Below are 23,035 nucleotides of genomic sequence, written 5' to 3' on the forward strand. Positions count from 1 at the left end.
TTTCGTATTATTCAACCTTCCATATCATTTTCTTTTTAAACAAAAGCAAACGTTTATTTTTACAGGCGACTGAGGACCGCTTGTGAATTTAATATTCCCTTAACACTTCCTCCTATGGAGGAAGCCAGTTTAACCCACTTAGTGTGAATGCCATACAACAAACAAACAAAGTTCAGTTAAAAATGGATTTGAAGATAATTATGTAATTTAACTTGCACCTTTGTGTAACATATGCAAAAATGATTTAAATTAATCTTCTGTTGCAAAGTGTTTTTACGGTCAATGAAAAACAAACATTAAAGTATAAATAGACCCGGGTAGCACCAGCTTATATATTTAGAAATAAATGAAAACAAATTTAATTAATAAATAGGATATGTATTGTTTAAACTAAAATGTTTATATGTTTAGTAATGTTTAATATGTCTACCATTTAGCAGAAATCCGATTTAATTATTTGTTCATATCAATAAAAATATGTAATAAGTGTTGTGAATATGGTTTATCTCCCTTTGATAATCCAAGTCTATAAAAGCTGTGCATTTCCGCTTGTTGAGTAGACAAGTAGCCGAGTTCTTAATTGAATAAAAAGATTATTAGACGGAAACTTATCGTCCTGTTTTCATTACAAAGCGTATTCCTGTTTACTGAATAAGTCACTAATATTAAGAAGAAATACTTAATTAATCGAACAATGTCTTCTTTTTGCAATTTTGAATGTGTAATCACACATTCCTTGTAATTTCTTTCCAAGGAATCAAAATTCTATTATATGTATAATGCATTTGAATATTATGATTTCTATTGTACATACACTAATTTTCCCTCCACCTCACCCCCCCAAAAAGAAGTCTGCTGAGACAAACATGAGAAAATGGTGTGGTGAATTTTCAGACCATTTTGCTCTATCATGTCATGGATTTTATTTCACATATATTCATTTTTTATGATATTGCATTCTCCATGAAATCACTTGAATCAATTCTGCATGAATTTAATGGCATATAGGTACTGGAGTTTTTGTAATCCAAAGATCAGTGATTGACAGTGTTCTGTATAGCTCTGAATGTTGACCATCAATGGAAAAAAATATTGGGCTGAATTTTAAGTTTGACTAGATTCTATCATATTTAAAATGGGGTATTCACCATCATTACTGCTGTGGCTCAAGGAAAGAGTCATAAAGGATGGGTTTTGATAGAAAAGAATATATTGTGCAACAAAGTGAATAGACATTCTATAGTCTTACAGTAGGTCACGATAATTCCCCCCAAAAATATTAAATTCAGGATTTTTATAATGATTATAAGAGTCCATTATGAGTGAATAGGTAAGTGTCATAACAAATACAATGTTACGACAATCTTAGATAAAATAAGGGAAAAATAATCTGCAATGCTATTGACATGTACTGCATATAAATGACTGCACACTTGCAAAAATCGAATTCAAGATGAAGGGTCTTTAGAAAAGATAGTTGAATACCTTACATCAAGATCTCAAGATAGCTGGACTTTACCCTGATCAACCCTTTGATTACATATGGTGGAGGGAGAAATCTAATAAAATTCCTGCTGGACGCAATAAATATATGATTATAATGTTTATATTTATAATTGAATGATGTCATGCAATATTAAAAAAAGCTATATCAAAGATAAAAACAGTAGTGACTGAACTAAATATTGTTATTTGTCTAATATATATACATAATTGTACAGTGAACAGCAAGAAGCAAAATTTTTGTCTGAAACATTTAAAAAATGTTACTTTAAGTCTATATGTATGACGTATATATATATATATATATATATATATATATATATATATATATATATATATGAAGGCACCGAACGAAATGGTGTGTATTCTCGTCTGATGACCCGATATTATCTGTAAGATGAAATACACCCCCCCCAAAAAAAATAAATTATATACAAGTTAACGAGTGAATAAACTAAGAAATGCAATGAAATACTCCTCAAAAAACGATAAACACCATTCTATACAAGTAAAAAAAAATACTGGGGTTAGAAAGGCCTAGAAAGGCGTTTTCTCTCTTGATGGTCGATGTTAACTTTATCCGAAATGGATTACTTCACAAGTGAAAACAACTGATAAACATCATTATATACAAGCCTATAAGGTAAGCTGTTTCTTTCAAAACACAACATCTTTTGTTGTTCGCTTGCTTCATGGCAAGTTTCTGCTCCTCCCATATATATATTTTATAAATGAGGTAATTAGTGAAAACGGATATCATATCTGAAATCAGCTTCACAAAATTAGGTTAGAAGACACATTTTTATATTCGTCTTGCTTCAATTTTATTGCTAAAAAAGTGATGTCAACTCTATTTTTTTCATGAATATACTCATTTTAATCTCAACATAATATTATATTCGGTTTAACAAATATGTTGGCATGTGATGGACGGCTTTTAGAAATTGATTTCTCTCTGACCAGGTCTTTCAAGTCTCTCCTTATCACTCCCTCTCATGTTTTCCTTGATCTAAAACTGACCCTGCTTCTTAACTGTTCTACATCAAATAACATTAGACCTCTCATCCATTTTTTTAATGTGACCATACCAACAAAGTCTCTGTGTTCAGCACATATTTCCCTATATTGTCCAAATTTAATCTTCTGTTGAGAGAACAGATTTAAGTATATTTTTAAGATTCACATTAAACATCCATCGTATAATTTTCATTCTTTCTCTCCATACAATGCATGTCCTCAATCCTCACTAGTCAGATTTTACTTCCAGACGTCATTATACAGCACACACACGTCTGATATCTTCTTCTTTTGGTTGTCATTAGTAACATGCTGCTGGTTAGCAAAAGAATCCCCCACATGCATAGGTCACATTAATGATTTAAGGTATTATTTTCTAGCTATACTTACCTAATCAAAAGGGCTTTTTTTACTTTAAATAGTGTTTTGCTTGTGTTTTAAATTATGCCATTTATTTGTTATTCATACCGAATTATTATTTTTTTATATTATTTCACAAGTTAATAGCTTCCAAAACTTTTCACTGTTTTAATATATGAGGATTTACTAAAAAAAAATTTTAAAGACAGAAATTACTTTACATTCTACAGTTTAAATGATTTCAAATTTTTAAGGGTCACAGAGTAATTCATTATTTTTCTTTTAGCTATTAAAACTATTCAAACGATTGACTTTACAAAGTGGAAATGTAACAGAGCGCGGACATGTGTATGCTAATGCATGCGAAATGACATCACCAGTAAAGAAAAATACTATAAAAAGGAGAAAGAGCATGTTAGAGAAGACGATCACATTAGAGAGCTGGGTGACGTAACAATCATAATGAGAAGACACGAGAAGCATGGGGAGAGAATAAGGAAATAAATGTTGTTGAAACAATGGGAAAAGGCGAGTTGAAGTTCTTTCCTATTCTTTGTCTACTTTGGCACTGAGGCTACAATGTTATAGAAATTAATGGATTTAATTTCGTAATTTAATTATTTTTTTAAAAATTTCTTTTAGTGTTTTACAATATTGCATTTTTCATTACAATAAACAATTGATTATAAGTAAATAACAAAAATAATGTACAAGCCATGTAGAGATATGAAGCACACATGCACGAAAGGTAGTCCCACACAGTTTTCTCAAGTATCAAAAAATGAGTTGTTTATATATGAATTTATATTTGTATCTTGTTCAAAATCAGCATGATTCCCAGTAATTTTACCCGAGATCAGTGGAGTATGACGACATACTTCTTGCAATACAAATGAGTCTGACTCAATTCTCCTTGACCTTTTGGCTAATTTCTAGTGAATGTAAGATTTTATATTTTGTGCAAATAATGTTCCAATCCAGAGTGCCCATATTAAAAACTAACTTTATGTCTAACTCAGCCCTCTTGGGGAGGCAAGTAAATAGGAAGTCAATTCTCTCATTTGTGTGCTCTAAATATTTTTACATCAAAATTACACCGTTCTCTACTATGGTAATTTATGCACTAATAAAGGGAAAGGTATGAACCCCCCCCCAAAGCTATGGTTAAAATAGTGACTAGTGTTAATTGAATTGTTGTATACATTGAACTGTTTGTAATAGATGTTGTTTTAAAATTGAATAACCTCACAGAGAGTTGACTTGCTATTCAACAGACAACTCAAACTAACCCAGCAACGGAATAAAGCATAGAAAACATTTGTTTTCTTATTTCTAGATGACAAATTCAAATTCAAGAGAGAACAAAATTTGTCTGCCAATTTTACACATGCATTTGGTTTTGTGTCATAAAACTTTTCAGAAGACAATGAGTTACAAAGTTTATGATACAAATGGATGATGAATTACAGATGAAATAAGCCATATATTGATAATTCTCTTGCCAGGCGTTTATTCATGTTGGTATCAAAATATGAAGAATACCAGACAACCTTTGGCATTATAAAACCAAACTCCATTTATCATTTATATACATTGAAAGCAACGTTCTAGCAAGCCACTTATGCTAATATGTTGCCCTGATGTTTTTCTAGTTTTCAAAAGATGCAACCTTCATAAACAAGAAGTTCATCTAATTTAAAATGTTAACAAATCTTTTAATTCGGCACTAGTCAATAACTCCTCAAGAAAAAAACAAAAGTACAGAAAATATTTATATACCTGCGATGGAAAAAAATATTATACACCAAAAATTATATAAATTAATCAAGTAGTTTTATTTTTATACAGAAAATAATTTTTAATTGAATTTTAGTTTTTCCAATGCCCCCTTCCCTACGTTAAGAACGGCTTTCTAAAATCTCGTAAAAGTTGAAATTATTTGGAATTATCTCCCTTGTCCTGTAAAATGGCATCAAGAAATCATTGATCATTGTTTAACTATAAAATTTGATTTTCTTTTTTAAAAATAAAACTACTTGATTATTTTCATGATTTTTGGTGTACAATATTTTTTTTCGATCACAAGTATGTACATCATGAAGATTTTCCTTTATTTTTGATATTTTTGTTTGTGCATGAGCCGGTATGGACTTGCATTTTTAATTCTGTAACATTCTCATTTTAAAATTTGGGGAGGAGTAAATTGATCAGCAGGCAAGGTCATAATATAAGTAAAAAGTTGAATGAAAGCAGGTTTTTTAGAGAATAGAATGAAAATATTAAATTAGGTTTGGCACTTAGTAATAGTTGTATTCAAAGATAATTTTTTGGCAGACATTTCGTTAAATATCGTTTAATTACATTCTATTAAGAAAGTTTCAAATTTGCTAATATCTTAATATCTACTTATATTATAGCATGTAACTTGTGAAACAAAACATTCAACCAAATGCCATTAATAACTATATGATGATGATACAAGGATCGTTCCAAAAGTCTTCTGCTTTTTTTTTGTCTTTTTTAACCCTTTTGTTTTTAGTTGAAGAGCTATGAAGACAGGAATGGTACCATTAAAATGAGCAACCTCTTGTGCTCCAGAATTTATTTTTCTACATAGTACCTATGCACGTTTACACTCAATTCACTTTTACCAAGAATTCAATGACACATCTCTGCTTCTAATGCACTTTCATGACATGGGTTGCTGTCTTAGAATTTCACACCGTCAATATCTGCAACAGAGAGATAAAGCTTTCAGGTCTTGAATACATAAATTCAGTTATCATGACAATGCAATTTGCAGCTCCCTTTGATCCCTTCAGGTGTAATAAAAAATAGGAGGTATTACTTTCGGAACACCTCCCATCCCCTCATAGTATGAGATAGTGAAGAGGGCTTAGAGATATCAAACGTGTTTTTTATCAAGGCACAGAGGCCACTCGAGGATAAGGGTAAATGAGTGTACAGTGGTCAAAGGGAACATGTCATAGTCATCGTTAGTAGTGGAAATTTGGTAAATTGGATTACTTAAGAGAATGGCTCATCAAGAATTTGTTCACGTTGGACTTGAAGACAACCCTATTGTAGTCAGTTGGACAGGAGGAAGATGGAACAAAGTTCCACAGGCGTGCAGTTCTAAGAAAGAAGTTTTGTTCTTGGAATCTATGTTTAGGTTTAAGTACAAAGAGTGGGGGAAATTATTGATAGTGGTTTCAACCAGACGAGTGTTTTTCATGAGTCATAATAGGGAGGACTATAGATTGGAGCTCAGACGAGCACTTGCTATGAAAATAACGATAAAGCAGAGACAGGCTCACAAAGTCTCTTTTGTGGGAAAGAGGTTGCAGGGAAGAGAAAAGAGCATCCCCCACTAGGCTACAAAGTTTATTTTGAACTCTGTCAAGGCAAGATAAGTTGCTTCTAGTAGCTCCTGTCCAGATGTGACAACAGTACTCCATCCTTGGACGTACTTGGCTCTTATACGGGTAGAGAATTGCATCAGCAGTGAGATATCTACTGGAGTGGTAGAATGATCCCGCCATTTTCCCAGCAGCCCTGGCAATGGATTTGATGTATGTGTTCCATTTCAGATCAGGAGTAAAGGCCAAACCTAGAAGTTTGTCAAAACATGGAGCCTTCCCAAGACGAGAGCCATTCATTTCGATTGATGCCAGATGGAGATCAGTGTTTATGATGTAAAGATAGAAGCTTGGTCTTAGATGCATTGAAATTAACCAGCCACCTCTTTCCCTATTGCACCACGTGATCAAGATCAGAGGAGAGACAATCAGAGAGAATTTGGTCATTTACTGCCTTTGAAGTGTTGCCATAGGTGGTAGTATCGTCAACATAAATGTCTACAAATGATCTTAGGATGTTATCTGGGAGATCATTGAATGTACATCAGGAAGAGAGTTGGGCCCAGGATAGACCCCTGAGGGACACCTGTATTAATACTGTGAGCTTCTGATTTCTGCCCATCAACCACTACTCTTATGAATCTATCAGAGAGAAATGATTTAATAATTGAAAAGACATTTCCAGCTATACCGTAGCTTGAGATTTTGTAGAGTAGACCTTTATGCCATACCTTATCAAAGGCCTGTGATATGTCAAGGGAAATTACCCTAGAAAGGAAGCCTCCATCGAGAAACGCTTTGGTTGAGGATGATTATATGATTTGAAAATGAAACATACTTGAAATAGTCAGCAAGTAAGTAGTGTTGAGTGACTGTGGTCAACCTGAAAAAATGAAATTCTTCTTATGAAGGTATATGATACTAAACCACTTTATCGAGATGTTGGTTTTCAAAAAGAAATCAATTGATTTTGGGACTATTTCAGCATATTTATATATTTGTGTTCATCCCATTCATGTTTGAGCTACAAAGAAAGAAATTCAATATAGTGACTTGGTTAATTTATCAGGCAGAACCATTGAGTTGATCACTGAAGAAGGGATATAAGAATATTCTAATTTATTGTGAACAAAAACAGTTTTAATATAATAGCAGCGTTTGAATAGGGCCTATAAAAATTCAAATATTTTTACTATGTTGAAATATTTTGTGTATTTCAAGATTGCAAAAGAAGAAATGAAAAAACGTTGGACAAAAGTTTTTATTTCCATGAATTAGTTGTTGCTCCTTTTTTATTTGTATTAAATAACTCCTTCTGTGAAAAGGGGCAGAGAGAAATGGTACATATTTTGAACAAATCTATCAAGGAAAATAGTCAACATTTTCTTAACTCAAATAATTAACTATTTACATAATTCTCATTAAAATTTACTCTATCACAATGGTCGTTTATTGTTTCTTTACATCGAGTGACCACAATAAATTATTATTGTCAGTACTTAAATACGTGTTGTATCTACTCTCTGCTTATGTCGGCATTGCTTATAGTCATCCTGGATTTCTCTTTGCATGGCATTTTTTTTTTTTTTTTTTTTTTTTGCTAATGGAATCAAACCGATTTATGAGAAATGTGCTTCGAGATTGTGCAACCTTTGCTTTACAATTACATATGCAGCCACTCTCTCAGGAGGTATCCATTGTCTCTCAAGACTAAATGGAAACGATGATATATATAAATGATAATAGATATGCTTACATTTTAACATTTTTCTGTAGTCTAGTAGTATTATCAATCATCAGAAATGTCTCTGACTAATATCAGTAAAAAAGAAAAAATTGGAAGAATAAACATTATTTACGCATGCGTATAAATATTTATTCTTCTCGTTTTTCTTTACGATTGATGCCAGTTAGAGACATTTCTGATAATTAGTGATACAGTGAAACTGCAGTAAAATGTTGAAAGGTAAGGATATATTTTATTATTGCTATAGCTCTATTAAATAGGCTAGTAAGTCTTTTATTTGTGAAGATCTGCTGTCTTAATTCTGTTTTGATGCGATCTTTAGAGGTTTGTTTTTGTATTTGTTATCTAATGCCTTATGCACTCTGTGTCTCAAATGATTTGACCCTGCATAGCATCATCTCCATAATGTAGCTGGATGTCTCTGGTACTAAGTAGCACAGTAGACTAAGAAAGATCTGGCTTGAATGCATAAGAAGTAATTTAATGCCATGCACCCTGATTGATTGATATCAACCATTTGGATTGGACTGCATGGAGAGCAGGCAAGACATTGCCTGGTGTTGTCTGGGATACTTGGAGTACTGTAAATGACCAGATGATGATGTATGTACTCTTGCTCTTCACTCATGGGTTGAGCTCTCTAGAAAGAAATACACTGTTGCAACTTAGCATAAAATATAGTTTTTTGGAAAAGAATTGAGCATCCATGACAGTTGATGATGCAAATGTAAAATAATTTCCCATTCAAGTGAGGATAATTGTGTAAGGATAAGAAGCTTAACTGGTGATCAAGCAGTGTGTTTTCAGATTAACGTGAAACACTCACCATGTCCAGCCACACTGAAGAGCTGTGATATGGTGAAACATTTGTCCATGGATGATGTATATAATTTTCTTGAATTTTGAGTTGTTCTCAGTTTCCGAAAAAATAGAAAGGTAATTAGTGAGTAGGAAGAGAGCAGATCAGCTCTCTTTGACGAAACAGTTTGTTATCTAATTCTTAACTTCTACCCGGACTTTTCCTCTACGTTAATAGAATATGACTGTTAACAGAAATTACTGACAGTAGCATTGGATATAAAAATAAATATACAGATAAACAAAGGCTATTATTATATTAGAAAAACTGTAAACTTCTTTCGCTTTCTTTGCGATTATAAAAATGTTGGTCCTCTGATAATATTTGTGCAGTTAATGGTGGCGATAATCATCCACTATTATCCTAGCCAGCACCTCCATCGCACACACACACACACCATTGTCGAAAAAAAAAAACCCGCAAAAGACATGTTTATTGTATTATTTACATCAGTTGGCAAATAAATGCATTTATTTGCAACAGCAACCTTTATGTCAGGCATAAATGCATTTTTCAACATTTTTTTCCCCCAACCTTTGAATGCGATCATATTTAATTGTATCTTTCTTGTTTCTTAATACATGAAAAAAATCACGAGAGCTAGAAAGATCGATATCTTTTCTCTAGACTGTAAATCTCATACAAAATACAAAGAATGTACGCATTCTTTTTGCCATTAGATCCTGAAAGTTTAAAGCAAGAAACAAACAAATAATCACAGAAATGACTCTTCTTTTCACATGAGGGGATCTAAACAGAATAAAGGAGCCAACCAACGATTATTCTGTTTTAGATTCAAGATGGCCGCTTTGATGCAAGACGTAGAATGAAGAATATGAGGTAATGAGAACTTTTGCTGCATCAACTTAAACTTTTATACATAAAAAGAATTTAATATTTTATATTAAATTGCTTAATAAATTATTGGTCCTCCGACAAAAGTAAATTCACCCTTGTCCATTCGTCTGTTCGCACTTTTCTCATAACTACGCCTTGGAATTTTTTTGAAATTTTGCACAAACATTAAACATGATATGAGTAAAAAAGTAACAACAGATTTTCCAGGAAAAATTCAGGTTGTCCCCCTAGTGGTGCCTTTCGGGTTAAAATTGAGCTTATTAAAAAAATTTTATGCCTTCGATTTTTATAAAACTTTCTGAAAAGTTGCAACTAACTGATTTCTATATAATTTTGTTTGTCTATACTTCATGATAACTCTTCGGTGTGCCCCAGGGGCTCTTTTAGGGCTAATAAAACCACTCCATTTTTGGGATTATTTTACCATATTTGTCCAAATTTTTCTGTGTATGTCTATTTAGCAGTTTTGCATGGTGCTGAACTTACATTTAAATATGTTACGGCCTTGAGGTTTTGGGGGGCTAAAGGATGGAGGTGTGCAAATGATGAACTTAGTCATTTCTTTTTGTTTTTTTGCATTGTGCAGAACTCCAATTTACATATGCTAAGGCCTAAAACTGCACCGTTTGTTCATTTTCACCAGGATTTGACGTCCCCTGGAGACTTTTGGGGTTAAATAGGGGGGGGGAACTTTTTATGTCTCATTCACTGTGAACTCACGGGGACCATGCATGCTTCGCTTGTTTTAATTCAAAATGTTTTCATTTAAGTTTCCAAGTTAAACATTGCATCATTTATCACAAAAAATTCTTACATCCAAATAAACACTTTTCAAATAATTTCAACTACAAATCAAAAGTTGATCTTTTCAAGTAAAAGGTATTGCTTAAAAGGTATTGTTTAAAAGGTATTGTTTAAAAGGTATTGCTTAAAAGGTATTGTTAAAAAGTTTATTCTGATATTACACACACACATGTCACTTTAACATTGGCTTATCTAGAAAAAGACCTGCGTGCAAAAAACGGAACAAAAATACGGGGAAAAAAAACTATCAAAACACTTTTGAAAACATATTGAAAGATATATCTAGATGATTGCTTCATCTTTTGGAAACTTACATGGGAGGGACATCAAAGAATTACACAATATACTCTAGAACCTGCACCTTAAAATTAATTTCACTCTATAACACAATCATAAAGAAATACCTTTCCCAGATATACTTATTACAGTTGAAAAACAACTATATTTTCACAGATATCTACCGATACCTCTATTTTAGAAACTTCATGCTAAATGTTGCTTGAAATCAGTGCTTCACTTCTTACATGCAGATTCTACACTATAGTCACTGACAAACACTTCCCAGCAGTCAGATTGAAGAAACTACGAAAATCATAACAAAAAGAGGATATTCTCACAAGTAATAACAGTGGTTTGCAACTGGCAGAAAAATACCATTGAATCAACTACATTTCCTCCTCCTCCTCCTCGAAAAAAGATACAGATTTTAACATACAGCTCAACACATAACAATAACGATCCAGAATTATTCACAGAGATAACAAGAAACCTGGATATACTCAACCAAAACAATAAACTAATTAACATAGTTGAAACAAACTTACCTGGACTTCGGGCCAAGATCACAGTGTAGTATCTGTTCTGATGCTACACTTCGCCTTTTCTGTTCTCTGTCAGTGGAGTAGAAATCCTTCATGACTAACACAGTTTTTATTTTTGCTCCTATCCAGATTGCCCCTTTTTGGGGAGCTGGATTTTCCCCACATTCAAAACCGACATTGTGTCTAACTCTATCCTCGTGGGGAAGCAAGTAAATAGAAACATAGTTGAAACAATCAGAATAATACAAAGCAAATGCCAATAAAAAATTCTAAACAATATTCTCAACTTATCGAAATTCAACTAATACACAATTGGTTACAAAATCAACAAAAAAGATCTTGGATTTGTTACATAATTATAGAAGGGATTCCTATACATTTAAGAACTCCACAAAAAACATTCAAAATATAAAAGACTTAAATTGCGCCTCCAAAAATGTAATCTATTTAATAAAATACATTACATGCAACAAATCCTATATTAGTGCTATCAAAACACTAAACAGCAGGGTCTCCTTGTACAAAAGCAATATAAAACTAGACAACAGAAAACTTTGTCTATCAACACAGAAAAAGTAGATTTAAAATCATGCTAATATGTCAAACATCACACCTGCGTTAACACAATATATATGTGACCATAAATGCATGCATGTAATATGTATATATATGTACATGACTTTGGGGAAAGTGCATAGACGTTTACATGTGTTTATGGGTAACTATATGTATTTATGTGGTAGATCTCTGCATGTACATGCACACAATATAAATCTCAACACAATAAAACAATGTGTAATGGGCATGTGGAAATTGCAAGTGCACCGAAACTGCACCTGCACACAACGACCAGAAAAGATACACTAATCAAAATGCACGCACACTTGTTCATCATACAGAACGCGAACATTACTACATAACAAATTAACATTGAAATATAGAAAACATAAAATCAGACACACAGTCACAATCACGCATGCAAGAATCGTACATAGGCCTTCAAGGAACACACGCAGCAACTAACACCTTCTAAAAGAAGCCTACACACACGCACACACAAGAGAAACGCCATACAAAAAGAATTCTCTGATGTATCGTTATTTTCATTGAAAGTGTTCGACTGAGCTTCAGTCTATGGTCCCCCCCCCCTCGCCAAACTTTTACAAGAAACACTCGTCTAGCTGAAAACACTATCAATAATTCCCCCCACTCTTTATCTGTGTCTAAACCTAAACGTAGATTCCATGAACAAAGCTTATTTCTTAGAACTGCACGCCTGTGGAATTGTCTTCCGTTTTCCTGCTTTCCGGCTGAGTACAATGTGGTTGTCTTCAAGTCTAATGTAAACAAGTTCTTGATGAGCCGTTCCATATAAGTTAACAAATTTACCGAATTTTCATTACTAATGATTACTATATTTTCCAATTTCTACTGTACACTCTTTAACCCTTATCCTTGAGTGGCCTCTTGGCCTTGATAATGCGGTGATGCTTGTGTAAAAAAAAAGGTGTGAGTGTGTATTTTAACACATAGACTAGTACAAGTATAAATGTATACTAGCAAGTCATTAACATATGATCCACATAAACAGATGAGAGATAAATAAGCCACAGACAAAACCTTACACAAAAGTAATGCACTCCTTCCCTTACATATGAAGGATGATACACAAGAATACATTAAATAAACATACCTCATACACACACCAAATATTGCTAATTATAGACACTTACCCAGCAAAAAATCAGCAGTGACACGCAAACACACTAACTGAACACAAAGACACACTTCAGTGAACCCAAGTCGTTTATGCCTCCAAAAAATGTAGCAAAGACTCTCAGAAAAATGAAAAGGTGCATGCAGCTTAAGAGAATGACAAACGCACAACTTTCAATAAAAAGAACTGACTTAGCATTTTCGAATCAGTAAGCACGTGAAGATAGAAAACATGCCAGAAAAGCGTGTAGCTTTTAAACATAAAATACAAAAAAATATAGACAGGAATTATTGAAATAACAATTTAAAATGTTAGTAACCTAACTGTGTGTGTGTGTGTGTGTGTGTGTGTGTGTGTTATTTATTTGTTTTTGTTTTGCGATACTTTTTGAGTGCATTCAATTATATGAAAGTGCATTTTTATATGAAAGTGCATTTTTATCTAAATGCGAGTTGGGAATAATTTTCCCTTTTACCAATCTGGTCCCTCCAAATGGGGAACGGCACATGTATTGTTTTTAAAATGTAATTAAAAAACAACTACATATATATATATATATATATATATATATATATATATATATATATATATATATATATATATATATGTCTTGGGTGCCATCATATACGACATAATCACATTGACACACCGGTTCCCATCAGATCACCGAAGTTAAGCAAGGTTGAGCCTAGTTATTACTAAAATGGGTGACCGATTTGGGAATTCCAGGCACTGTATGTAGGAGTACGTCGACACCTTCCTGCAAGAGTTGCAAAAACCTAACGTCGTCATCTCCCCTGATAGGGATATACATGTGACTGGGGACCGCTTGTGAATTTCATACTCCCATGAAACTTCCTCCTTCAGAGGAAGCCGATTAAACCCGTACAGGGTTAGTGCTGATGCGCGCACACACACACACACACACACTTGGGTGCCATTAGCTAGAATCGAAACCAAACCATGTAGCTCCCCAGCCTTCTTTGTTACCATCTGGACACCAACAGATGGATATAAAAACTCTACAAATTAACCGACTTTAACATATAAATGTATATTTGTGCATGCATAGAGAGGCACTAAGTCGACTTACCCCTGTCAAATTCCAATTTTATCAATTTTGGTCCCTGAGCAGCTATTTTTACCAGCTAAAAACCAAATCGAATTTGTTCTACAGGTCTGAATTCCCTATATATCAAGTTTTAAGTCTGTAAACAAAAAATTAGCAAAGTAGTTTGGTAGAAACCGTTCCTCACACACAGACATACAAGGTCACTTTTATATAGAGAGAAATTTATTTTTTCATGTCAAGTGTAATTTTTTCCAAATTTATAATAAACGAAATATTGCAGAAATCGTGTCATTAGCATCCCATTTTTTTTTTTTTTAAATGACTTCATCATAATTCAATTTTTATTCAAATAATAATAATTCTAATATATATATATATATATATATATATATAGAGAGAGAGAGAGAGAGAGAGATGTTGTTTGTTTTGGCTTTAGCGATATGTTTTGAATGAATTCAATTATTTACGAAAGTGCATTTTTACCTAAATGCGAGTTGGGAATAATTTTCCCTTTAACCAATTTGGTACCCCCACATGGGGAGCGATATATATATTATTATTTTTAAAATATAATTATACCGCTCCCCATGTGGGGGTAACAAATTGGTTAAAGAGAAAATTATTCCCAACTCGCATTTAGGTAAAAATGCACTTTCGTAAATAATTGAATTCATTCAAAACATATTGTTAAAACCAAAACAAACAACATCTAAGTAAATAGCGATATATCCAGATAGTCGTGCGAGATGGGTCAGCGGAAAGGGGTTTAGGCTCATTACAGTGGGTCCCAATTTCGAATCTCGCTAGATTCAGCCACTCTGATGAGTCGTAGACGACGAAACATGTGTCAGTGGATAATTATATTTTTAAAATAATATATATATATATATATATACATACATACATTTTCTTCTTTTAAAGAGAAATAATTTAAGATTTTAATATTTATATTATTTTTGGTAGATTTTTTAACTTTTAGCATCTTGAATTCACATTTTGTTATTCGATTTGTAGTTTTAAAATTACATTGCAATTTAAGATGTAGAAACAAAATAAAAAATGTATTAAAAACGAGACTCGAAGATACTGAAAACTTACACAACTCCAAAAATCAGCATACTCGAGTAATCTTCCATTTTGCTTACCCACGAGGGTAAACTTAACTAAAATTAACATTTAACTTTTTTTTCTTTTTACTTGAAACTGTTTGACATCATTTTGTTAGAATCTTTCCGATCCTCGGTCAACGAAAGAGAAATCCTTTCAGGCAGAGGTAATTCTTATGCATAATAAAATAAAATCTGAAATACAAGGGGCGTTCCAAAAGTAATTCCTCCTATTTTTTATTCCGCCCGAATGGATCAGAGGGGAATGCGAATTGCATTTTTATCATGACTGAACTTTTCGATTCATGATTTGAAAGTTTCATCTCTGTTGCAAATGACGGTGTGAGACTGTAAGAAAGTAATCCCTGTCATGGACGTGCATCAGAAGCAGAGATGCATCATTGAATTCCTGGTAAGAGTGCATTGAGAATGGTGGTGACTATGTAGAAAAATAAATTCTGAAACACAAAAGATCACTTGTTTTAATGGTATCACTCCTGTCTCCGTAACTATTCAACTTAGTTCAAAATGACAATAGGAGGCTTTACTTTTGAAATTATCTTTGTATGACAAAGCTCACTCCAGACACCCATACGTCTCAATGTTTGCCGTCCATCAATGGCAAAAGTTAATTCAGAATGATGGTAACTATGTGGAAAAATAAATTTGAGTGCACAAATGGTCGCTCGTTTTAATGGTGCCATATCCGTCTTCATAACCGTTCAACTTTTTGAGTTAAAATAAATAGAAGGCTTTACTTTTCGAACGACCCTCGTCTATAATTTTGTTTACAAAACCTTTTAATAAACAAACGAAACATAAGAGACTGTGACCCTATTTATATGTCTCTCCCTACAAGGGCAGAATTAGAAAAAAAAAAAGGCCGGTTTTAATGCAAAGTGAGTATTTTTTTTTTTAATTAAAACTATTCACTTACATTTTGTGAACTTTAGATTAAAAAAATAAGTTTGCAAACTTTTTTTTTTTTTTATAAACAAACGAAATAACATTTAACAAATACATAATTTTATTTACAAACTAGCAGGCTGCTGCACCAACATTGCCCATGCATAAATATTATATTTAATGCAGATTTCTTAATTATTATAGAGCCAATTCTCTCTTGATTATGATCCAATATATAGCAATGGTTTCAAAAGTTATTAAAAAAAATATGACTTGGGTACCATCCGCTAGAATCGAAATAACAACTTTTAGCACTTCAGCCTTAGTCATTATTTATCTTCCCAGTGTTGTTACCGTTTGAGCTACCGACATCTACCGACCCAAGAATTATAATCCATTCTTTCAATGTGACCAAATCAACGAAGTTTCCTGTTCTGTACTCATCTCCCTATACTATCCAGATTTAATCTTCCTCTGTGGTCATCAGCTCAGGGTTTGTCTTTAAAACTCACACTACACTTTCATCTTATCATTCTCGTATCATTTGTCTTAATGCAATGCATGCACACATTAAAATCCTGAATAAATGTTTGACGATATTAAGAAACTGAAGCATTGAAAGGTTTTTCAGCGTGGACTTATCCAAAAAGAGTTAATATTCTGTAAGACAAAAAGTAAAATTTATTGAGTTACGAATCTAGAATCGAAACCAGAACGTTTAGCTCTCCAGCTTTAGTTATTTATCTCTCCAGCGTTGTTACCGTTTGAGCTACCGACAGATGAATACGAAATGTTAAAAATGAAGTGACTTTGAGCTATAAATGTATAATTTTGCGCATGTGCAAAACTAACAACATGAGTAATGTTTTATTCAACTTACCTTGCAAAAGTCAAGTGTTTTCAGTTTTGACCCATTAGCTACAAATTTTGTTTGATAAAAATCTAATTGAAAGTGTGTTAGACTCAACTACACTATATATCAAATTTCAACTCTGTAGAACAAATATTCAGAGAGAAGTTTGGTAGAGACTTTTCGTGCACACACACACACACACAAGGTCACTTATATATATATATATAGAGAGAGAGAGAAATAAAAAGGAGCAAACCGTATTATGTGTTCATCAACATTTCGTCTTTATTTTGAGACTTCCTGTGGGTGAATGAGATTAAGAAACAAAAACCACCAGTACAAAATATTTGAAAATGTTTCACATGCAAAGTGTGACACTGTTCTATTTCAGAAAAACGGGAAAAGACGTTGGAAATTCAGAAAGGAGGGGGGGGGCTTGCACTGTTAAAGAGAGGGAAATCTTAGTGTCGTCATATAGTCGTTAATGTAATTTTAAAAGATATGAACGCATATATATATAAGTAACCTTGTGTGTGTGTGTGCGCGCACGAAAAGTCTCTAACAAACTCCTCTCTGAATATTTGTTCTACAGAGTTCTACAGATATATATATTCGTTTGATAGAACGTTTTCATTTTAAATTCTATGCAATTATACAGAATGTAGAAAGCATAGCGCAATAGTGGAATGAAAGCAATCATCTAATAATAAACCATAAAAATGAATAATTAATTAACACTCATTGTTCAAAGGAATATACAAATTAGTTGACCTTTATGTAGTCGCTCGCCTATCCATGACTGATTATATTAAAAAGTTCGTTTTAATAATTTTTAAAGAGAAAAAGTAGGTTTTTAATATTAATGTCAGACCAAGAAAAAACTCAACATTATAGGTATATAGATAGATCAGGATTTACCTTTCATTGACAGTGCTGTTGATAATATATTTTCTAAAATTCATAATGATTAGTTCATAAAAAATTATTAAAAATAAAAAATAACTTTATATGTATGCATTCTTTAAATGTTAGCATTTACCATATATATATATATATATATGGTGCACATGTTGTTCACGGTACTGTAAACAGCATGGTGAGCAACATGTGACTTATTTTCTCCAAAACTAATGAATGTATAATTATGAAAATTGAAATTTCATAATAATGCATTCATTAGTTTAGGGGATTATCCGCATCAGAGTGGTAGTATCTGTCATAATCTATTTATAAATATCTATAAAATATACAATTAAAACATAAAGTAATCTACAAACAATGTATATACAAAACATTTAAAACATAAATAGTGGAAAATGTAAAGAACTTGAATCATCAAGACAAAAAGAAAGAAAATCAATCAATCATGTTTTGAATTTGGAATAATTGTTTCGGCAAAAAAAAAATAAGTATGCTTCAGGTGCCTTGCAGTGAAACGGTGGTAGAAATTTACACAATAGAAAATACAGTAGCCCAGCTGCTGTTCAAATTCATCTTAACTTCATTGTTTTTGTTTATTACCTCTCTTGGATATCTATTCCAAAGTCCCGGGATACTGATTGAGAAAGCGACCCTCCTCCAATTCAATATAAATCTGCAATAAAATAGATTCTTGTGGAGTTCACATAGATCTCTTTCTGGTGCAAGTGTGAATTATAGGTCCTGAGGCATTTTGTAATGACTATTCAGGAAATTTGTGTTATTTGAATTATTCAGACTACTGTTCTCATTTTGAGCGTTATTTTCACAACATTTCGATCGATTTAACCTCTGACCTCCTTCAAATGTATCTTGTCGAACTCAGGAATCTGCACGGAATTTCAAGCAGAACTTTTTTTTATTTAATCCATGGGAGTAGTATGCTCTCGTTCCATCGGCCATGACTGGATAAAAGTCCTAAGTAATTCACAATTGTATTTTGAGTGTTGCCCACACTGAAGATTGGGCCTTCAACCTCCAGAAAAGTGTAACTTTTATAAATGAATTTTACCAAGTACTTTATCTACTACACCATGGGTTCTTGCAGACTAAAACAAATAATCAATTCTCATCATAAAAATTTAGAAACGTGATTGAAGAATTGTAGGCTAAAATGAGATCGCTGTGTAATGGTCAGCACACAAGAGAGACAAAGTTGAGTTTCTTAGTTAGCATTTATAAGATGGATCCCATCAGCCCTGCATTTTCGAGTAGCCAGTCTTTGAACTCTTTACAGATGCTGGATATTACATGTTAGATATGGAGCTTAGAAGCTTCGACACCATACTGTAACAGTGAACTGACAAGTGAGACATAAAGTGGAAGAGATATTTTAGGAGTGATTTTGGAGAGAGAGTATTGAATGAGAAATAGAATGCTCCTTGCTTTGTTAGCTGACTGAGTGCAGTATTTAGATGGCTTGAAGGACGATGACCAGAAGGCAAAGATCTTTTGTCTCATTTGCCTCCTTAAGCAGACTTGCGTCACTGTTGAATGTAAGAGCCAAATCTGCAATATGGCAGCTTTTATCGACATCGACGTATAAATCCCATTCAATGGATCCTTTCCAGGTACATTGATGGTTAGACTTGAGATTATCAACTTTGTTTTTACAAGCTACCAATGTGACTTTATCAACAAATAGGAGCACGTTTCTACCAATCACTTTCAGCATGTTGATATAAAGTAGAAAAAGAATAGGACTCTGTATGAAGCCTTTAGGAACATCTCAGATGATAGACTGCTTGACCATTGTATGTATAATCAGCAAGGAAGGAACTTATCCGTTTTATAACCGATTCATGGAGACCATAGGTGTTGAGCTTATATAAAACTAACTGGTGATTGGCAGAGTTAAAGTCCTTAGTCTAGAGTTCATTCCCGGACAACGCAGCATGTGTCTGCCAGTTTTTTATATCATAAAATAGCATTTAAAATAAAACTTTCTTTTTTTTTTTTCATTTCAAATAAAAAATATATTTTTTTATTTTTGTAATTCATTGATTTTCAATTAAGCCAAAGTAGTTTTGTGTAACATAATTTTTTTTGAAATTGCTGAATTTCATAGTCACATTTTGAGCTCACGTGTCGTTAAATTGCAATCACCTCTCATACTGATGATTGTAATTTGAAGTTACTACCACATACTATCATAGTCTAATACTTGATTTATATTTCCTAAGGTGTAGGTTGCAGTACAAGTTTAATGAGAAATTTTCAATCAAAATTTACTGAAAGAAATTCACTGGAGAACACAGGCATGTATGCGTGCCATAAACACTGATATGAAAGTTATGTGAATTGAATATCCACATAATGTATATTTCTCATAGTTAATATAACCTAAAGCTTGTGAGTTCAATCCCAGGTGATGGAAGGCATGCAAAATGAGATCAACCTAATCTGGTTTAGTTGAAAATTTCTGTAAGATTAAAAACACCTGAAGAAAGTCAGAATAAAGCAGATAAATGGTGTAAAAATGGCAGCAATCTACATGACAAAATCAATTCAAAACATCTAATTAATGTTAATAAGCTTCACTGATAATTTAGTTTTATTTTGAATTCAAAGTCTCAACTGATGGTCAGTCATTAAAATCTTCTTGATTTTTCAAAAGGTAAATTTATTTATTCAACCAAATGTTTTTCTTTTTTTACTGATCACTATTTATCAGGCCTAGGGGCCACTCAAGGTTGGACATTAGTTAGCATCATGCAAGGATTGGAGATAGGGGGTAAAATGGGTTGTAGAAGTCTTGATTTTTCAAAAGGACAGCTTGACAAGTATTTGACTTGAAGATGACAATGCTGTAATTAGTTGTTCGTGGTATTTTGTTCCACAGATGAGATGTTTTAGGAAAGAAACTTTTTTGTGGAAACTCCTTTTAATTTTTAGTACAGGGAGAGAGAAAAGAAAGTTCCTTGTTGTGAATGTTTCATGGGGGAGGGGATACCAGGAATTGTAGTTTAATTGAATGATGCCATAAAACATTATATCAATGTTGAAATATCAATAAATAACAACAGAGTCTATATTTGTGTGTTATTTTTAATTTAAAATCACTAAGAATTCAATTTATATAAAAAGGCTTTAATTTTATACAAAGAAAAATAAAGTAGTAACTAAAACAGTTGACATATTTTATGTTCGTTATCATAAAAGTCAAATCAGTAGTAGTCATAGTAGTCTAAAATTATTATTGGACAATCTTCTCATAAAGGTGTGAAAATGCATCATAATTTACCTGCCTTCCCACTAAGACTGGATGCAATATAAAGATTAATATGAGGAGTTTATCCCCACCCCTACACCAAGAAAATAAGTAACAGTAATGCATAAACACATCAGCATTCACTGGTGATTGAACGCTTGGCGACAAACAATAAACCTATCCTTCCCCTGAAAGAAGGAAGCAAAGCATGGCAACTGAACTTATTAAGGCTGGAGAGCTATAACCGTTTCTGGCAGAGTTGTGCTAAAAATATTAATGAATTGTAGAAACATAAACCAACATACAAGCGAAACATTTAAATATATTAGCATTTCTCTACAGTGTTTTTATGATGATGAATGTTTTATATGTTAAAAAGATAAAGATACTGAAAAAACCTTTTTCTAATATAACGTATGTAACTTTTCTAAGCAGTTATATTGTGTTCAGTATTTTTTTAATGATTTTTTTTTTTTGTGAAATAAAAACTTTGTGATTTTTTGTTTCTTTTACAATGGCTTCCATTTATTTAACCTTGTCATTATCTATGAAGGCATATCAAATTGTATTCTAGTTTTATTTCTTACTGACACTTTTTACCTTCTCTTTACTAAACAATTTTTGGGTAGAATATATAATTTAGCCAGAATCTCACTTCCTACAACTGCATCATATATAATTTTGTAGCACTACTTATTTCATAGTCAGTGTGCAAACAAGTTTCCAGATATCAGGAGAAAATGTTCGACCAAAATTTTCAAATGATGTAAAGATTGCATAACGTTTCCAAATCGAGACTTTGAGAAAGGCATTAAGCAAACATTAAGAAAAGCATATCAGAGGCTTAAAATGAGATTTTAATGTAGATATGAAAGCTATAATAACAGGTGTCAAAATTGCTTGAGGGAAAATTGCTTACAAGATATCCGAGATTCTACAATTAGATCAAAACAGTTGATCTTTGATCACATCTTTGAACAAGAAAAAAAAAATCAAATAGATTATAGCATTTTTGTTCACAATTTCGATTTATATTGGCATCTTTGAGGTTTTCTTTTGTCATACAATCTGTCACATTTCAGCTCATTTGGATAAATGTGAGCATTTTAAGACATCACACAGTCGAACTTTATGGAAATTAGTCGATTATAACAATAGTCTTAAATATGTTCCTAGAATTTGGGTTGGATTGACTCAAGAGTTATTAAGTCATTTAAGTAATTAAATGTTCTTTGGTTTAACTGAAATAACATTTTTATCTGTCTATGATGCTTAGGTTTCAGCATTTTCTTTGATCCATAATATTTTAAATTTCAATAGAATTTTTTATTCACGCATACCAGCGCATTTCACAACGATTATCAGACATTAAAAACAGTTTCTTGATTAGAATAAATCAGCGATCTTCGGCTATTCTGTAAAACTTCGACAATGAAAAGAAAAAGAAAAAAATGTCTGCATTACCTTGAGGAAGAATCATGGATCCACAATTTTTTTTATTCCATTTTCATCCCAAACAAGGCACAGTGCCACTTTGATGTATGGGGCTACTATCCGGGCCATAAGTTGCAGGAATGCTATCTAGGGAGTTGAGCAGCAAGATGTCTGTTCACATTACACTTGAACTTCTGCATGTCAGTACAATTAGGGAAGCAGGAACCTGGAAGGGCGTTCCAAAGTTTAGCAGTTCTGGGAAAGGAACTATTAGAGTAGAAGGCCTTCTTACATCTAGGGATCTCTACTGTGTAGGGGTGGGATTTTGCTGCTTGTCAGGTTTATCGGGGGGTATTTATATCGAGTGGGTACAGGGGCTTGTAGTTCGTCAGAGCATCCACTATTAAAATACTTGTAGAACAGGTAGAGG

At 32.7% G+C, this 23,035-nt stretch overlaps 1 protein-coding gene and 1 pseudogene across 16 annotated transcripts in view; both read left to right on the plus strand.

Annotated features, from left to right (window-relative positions):
- Positions 1-23,035, plus strand: part of LOC145292181 (MAGUK p55 subfamily member 7-like) — a 752,193-nt gene that overhangs the window by 313,426 nt on the left and 415,732 nt on the right. The window lies entirely within an intron of this gene.
- On the plus strand, positions 13,668-13,786 carry LOC145292429 (5S ribosomal RNA; annotated as a pseudogene).

This window comes from Euprymna scolopes, chromosome 13, assembly GCF_053919585.1.
Source record: "Euprymna scolopes isolate OS-2025 chromosome 13, ASM5391958v1, whole genome shotgun sequence".
NCBI classification, from domain to species: domain Eukaryota; kingdom Metazoa; phylum Mollusca; class Cephalopoda; order Sepiida; family Sepiolidae; genus Euprymna; species Euprymna scolopes.